Consider the following 5,700-nt stretch of genomic DNA (forward strand, 5'->3'; position numbering starts at 1 on the left):
CGCTTGTCTTTTTATTTCTGTGCATCTACTCACCTATTTTCACAACTCTTGATTAACCCTTTTTGATTAAAATTTTAGTGGGGTGAAATCTCATCTGCACTTCTAGTGCTCTGCAGGCCATTTCTGACTTTTCAAACCTTTTTTTTCAAGGACCGACTAAATCCTCTATGCAAAAACTATGTTTGTTTATAAGTGATGACATCCCTTTTTCTTAATAGGTTTTATTTCAATTACACCTGCTTGTCATTGATGCCTATTTTAATGACACCATTGTGTTAAAAGGTGTTAAGAGGTATATCATGACTTAATTTATTACTCATACCTTGTTGTTTTGTGTAAATTATGCATGAAATTAAAATGTACATGTTATTTTCTATATTGCTTTGAAAAGCTTGTTATATTCACTCTAATTTGCATAATGCACTTACATCTCTGGTAGTTTGTTTCAATCATAGTTTTTAAATTTTATTTTGTCTGATGTGATTATTATTTAATCTCTCCTTTAAGGACATATATAATGAAAGATGTTCCTCCTACTTGTGGCTGACAACTTGCAATACTGATTCAGATATAAGCAAAGGGAAATAACAAAAAATAAAGCATTTTTTTTTAAATAAATGTCTTGTAAAATTCTGTACATGAAAACCAAAAATAACTAAAGAACAAGAAGGGTAAAAGCGTACAGCTCTTACTGGGTACAAATCAGGTTTCAGGAAGCCAGATACCCAAGGAATAGTTCAAAGGTCTGCAGAGAAATTTAGCTAGCACTGAATACCACGAAGGAAAAAAAAAAATTAAAGCAAGGTAAAGGAATACAGAAACAGACATGAAGGACTCCTGCTGGGAAAAGTAAAATGAAAAAAACACTAAAAGAAGTTATCTGGAACTGGCGATCCCTAAAGCTGGTATTAGTTTGGGCTGCCTGGCTTTGCCAGTTGAGTAGTTCAATAAATGAGAAATGAAGTAGCTCTGTCTAAGAAGCCAGATCCTTTCAAAGCCTCAGGTGCTTACTCCTTTTCAGTCAAGTCAACGGATAGTCAAGTAACAACTGAGACACCTATTCAGAACATAGCAGGGAAAGGAAAAAGGAAGAAGGGGGAAAGAACAGGAAAGGTAGGAAAACAAGGAGGTGAGTGTGCACTATTTCTCAGCACGATGCGTGCCTGCCACTACATTTTTCATGAAATTCAGTTGCCACCTTAGTAATATTCTTTTCAGTAAGTATAAACAGCATATGCTGTGTCGTGTAGCATCTGAAAGTAACAGCTAAGCAGGAATTAAAACCATTGAATGTATGTTTTGAAAGCTAGTTGAGATATAGGGTAGTATATTATAATGTTCTTCACATATTTTAGGCATACAATTCAATGGCGTTTGAAACAAACAATATTCATCTACAAAAACTTCATTTTGACAATCTTCAGTTTGCCATAAGCGGGTCCGGAAGACCCAATGACCAAAAAAACCCACCTTCTCTGTTCTGGTATCACCAGTCTTTAAAGACTTAACTCTCATTATTTTCTAAGCAATATTGTCAGTATATCCCCTGTATTACTGAATGGTCATGCTACAAACAGAAATAGACACTAGAAAAAGGATTACTTGCAGAGTGAGCCTATAGTAGTTCTTGGTAGATTCAACACAGAGGTGAAAGTAATTTAATGTATCTCTCCAAGGAAAGAAGCTTTTGTAATTGCATTAGAATTCATTGCTGAATCAAATATGTCCTTGATCCCAGTCATTTCTAGCATATGAAATAATTCTGAACAGCCTCTAACTCTGCCCCAAGGAAAGAAGCTTTTGTAATTGCATTAGAATTCATTGCTGAATCAAATATGTCCTTGATCCCAGTCATTTCTAGCATATGAAATAATTCTGAACAGCCTCTAACTATGCACAAAATTACTTGGATTCAGACAAGACTGTTAAGGAAGATCCTACATCCTACTCTGTGCTGTGAAAGAACCTTCAGTGGGCCTAAAAGGCAATGTAAAATTATCTTAATATAAAAGTGAATTTGACTTGGAGAAGAGATTAGGGGATTTTTGGTTAACCGATAAATCTACTTTTGGATGTTGTCCAACTGCTAAACCAAAAGTTTTCCTTTAGATAATAGCTGTACAAAAGTGATTACATAGGGCATCACAGCTCTTTAGAGAGACGATGCTAAGAATCATCAATCAGAGAAGACAGATTACAGCTCTGATAAATGAAATATGTTGCTTACAATTTGGCCAGAACTCCCCGAGTCACTGATGATTTTAAACTTGTTATTTGTAGTTATCTTAACTTCAACCCCACAGTTACTGATAATTCAAATGAATTTGGTGAGAATATGCTTCCCCCATGACTGACTGATGCCTGCTTTGATGGATTATTATTCTTTCCCTTCTTTGAGGGAGACTATCTATCCTGTGGCTTGCATAAGGTCTGAACAGAATCTCAGCTAAATAAAATTGACAGTATATGGGCTCTCTACTGCCAAATGCTGTCACTCCGATTATTTTAACAGAATGATGCTGAATTTCACTTATTTAGGATCTGGCATACATACAGTTGTTTTTCATACAGTGCTAGCAAGACCATTGAAATTTTCCCACAAAGTATTTTCCTCTCAGAGAACTAGACTAATAATGAGAAAAGTTTAATGCTTATCGTCATAAAGAACTTATTTTAAAAACAAAAACAAAGGAAAAAAACCCCCACAAAGTTGCAGGGGTTTTTAACTGCCAGTGCACACACAATGGCCTGAAAGACAGAAGTTATGTATGGACACTGTGTTTTTGAGAGTCATCTGCTTTCCTAGTGTTGGCAGGAGACCTAGAAGCTTTTATTGGGTGTGCGTTTATTTACATGTGGTCGGTATGAAGGCTTAAATATCTCATATTTTAGAGAAATCTTCCTCTTTCCTCTTAATGTACTTTTATTCAGGAATCTAGATTTTTATGATAATGATAACAAAAGTGCAATAAATGGGGAAAGGCTGACAGACTGAGAAGAAGAAAAAGCAGTAGTTTATTTTCATATCTCAAAACTAAACTTCTATGCTTTTGTATGCTGTGATTATCTTTTATGGTAGACAAATACTATTCTTGAGTGCAGAGAGTTCATCTACCTCTGAGGCTTTGTTCTTCCTTTGGAGGCCAGATTTAACATCCTGTATTTGCTGTTAGACACATTTCTATTGAGCCAGTGATCTGAAGCCTGACTGTACTTGCTAGCTAGCAGGGGGTAATTTTCTCTTGTAATAAGTTAACACATTTGGAACCTACGGGAAATAAGAAAATAAAAGTATTTCCTTCTCTTTATGGATCAATCCCAAATAAGACTAGCTCATAGTTTCTCCACATTAAAAATACACCACTTCTAAAATAAGAAATGGATCGGGAATATCTTAGGAAACAATACTGAATCCAGCCATTACTCTGCACAATGCAGTTTGGAGAACGTTTTTGCTGTATATTTAAAAAAAAGACCCTCCAACCAAACTTACATCTCTACCACAGCAGCTTGAAAATGATCATCATACCTCCTTGGTAGCATCTTATGCTACTGCAAAAGTCTTAAAGTCTTAAGCTGAAAAGGTTAGAAATTATGTCAGTTATTAAAAATGGAGGAGTCCCCAGCACTGGACCTATTTTGCAAATTGATCTTTGAGCATGCTCAGCACTGGGTACGCTTCCAGTGGTTTTTGACTTTACAATTATTTGTTGATTTTGAAAAAGATCACCTAATAGGCACAGAAAGTGATTCAGTCTAATAAGAAGGAATCTATTCAAAATATTCTTAAAAATCTTGTAACAATTATTGGATTAAGAGCCCAAGACTGCCACCCCTAAGTATGAACACTACCACTCAGATGTGAGCCTTTAATGAGTGGATTGTGTATGCCACATTACAAAAAAGGTCATTCTGGAATTTTGGAGGCTCTTCTCACTTCACTGTAAAGAGAAAGCAGAATAAAGTGCTGTCTTACTGACTTCGCTGTATTTGTAAAATTTTTCGGAGTGTTTTTTCTTCTGTGAACAGCTAAGAAAGATTGTTTCCTTCTATTTTATTATTTAGAATTAAACAGTAATTATATCTCCACAAAATTTCCTGCAAATAGCTAAATGATAACTTCTACAAAATATTAGACCTTTTTCTTCGCTTTGAAATCTCTTCTGAGATGTGTATGCATTGCGATAGCCAGGTAACACTGCCAAGCGACCAGTCTTCCCCTAAAAACAGAAACACTATAGCTACGCTGGAGCAAACACAATGTGCTGCCTAAACCAATAATGGCTTAAGATTCTATTAACTGTAAAAACTTCAGTAGTGTTTATTTTAAACCATAAGTTTTGTGCGTTTTATTAAATTATTCATATTATTAAACTGGGTTTTTGAATTGAGAATTTTCAGTTGAGTTGAACGTCATTTTCTGCTGTCAGATTGTGTTATCTCACCATCTTTGTACTTGCGCCTGAGCCAAATGTGGTATCTCATCATGAAAACAATGTGTTCCAACTCGTCATTAATCTAGGACTTTTGAAACAAATTTATGGGGCAAACTACACCCACAGTCTTGGCCAAAAAGAACATGAGAAGCTTTACATACTGCCTGTGTCTCATCTCTGACTACAGGTCAAAAAAAAAAAGTGGCTGATGAACAGACAGACAGACTTCCCACACAGAAACACGAGGAGTGCGTCTGCTATACAAACCTCCGGATGAAACCTGTAGTTCACAGTGTGCTTTGCAGCCATAGGGTTGGCCCTGTGCTTTCAATAGATAGTGACCACGCTCCTGTGATCTTATGATGACTCTCCTTGTATGCAGTTGTTAGAATTCTTTTTTTTTTTAATATTAAAGACTGAATCTTTGAATCCTAGGATGATTATTGTTCTGGGTTTTTTTACGTAGACAGAGAAGAAATTTAAAATATTAACAGTACTGACTCCAAACCTATAAACATGTATTTGAATTTTGCAAGGTTTAAATCCCTTATGATTTTGGGAAACCTGATTTGTGAATTTTTTTCACCTATGGCATTGATAATATTGCTTATAGACCTGCAGTAGCAATTTTAAACAAAAAAATTGCCTGCTGACGCCAACCTCCCTGGGCCAAGGAGGCTATAGTACAACGATGAACTGTGTGTCTCCACACGATCGTTGAATGTAAAGAAATCGTGGGGCTTCCCTTCACACTGCAGAGTATTACTGGAGGTGATGTTAGAAAGGCAGGTATGTTAAATCTATTTTAAAGGCTGTAGTGCTTGCACAGGTTTCTGTCAAGGTTGATTTAGCCAGAACTCTTCCGAGGGCTCCTTTGGTGCAGTCCCTCTCTCCACACAGCAGAGTTGGCTCTGCTTTATGGAAAAGCCTGACCCTGAGGTTTAGTCTAGGTGGCTTTGAACAGACTGTCCCCATTCTTTTCTATTTTAATGCATTTAAGATCTGCTTTTTCCCCTACTTGATGTAAACATAAACACATTACTTCATATTTACCGAGAAGATCCCTTTTAGAAAAAACGGAAGCCAGAAACTGTTGAAATAGGCATGTTACCCACTTTCCGCCTTCCCACTGCTAAAAATATTAGGCGTGGGGGTCCCCGCGCAACCCGGGCTGGGCGAGGAGGGGGACAAGGTGAGGGGTGTTTTTGTGGGGGTGGCGTCGGGGGGGCCCGGAGTGCCGAGGGGGCGCCGCCGCGTTCTTCCT

The sequence above is a fragment of the Aptenodytes forsteri genome, unplaced genomic scaffold, assembly GCF_000699145.1.
Source record: "Aptenodytes forsteri isolate BGI_AS27 unplaced genomic scaffold, ASM69914v1 Scaffold1, whole genome shotgun sequence".
Lineage (NCBI taxonomy): Eukaryota > Metazoa > Chordata > Aves > Sphenisciformes > Spheniscidae > Aptenodytes > Aptenodytes forsteri.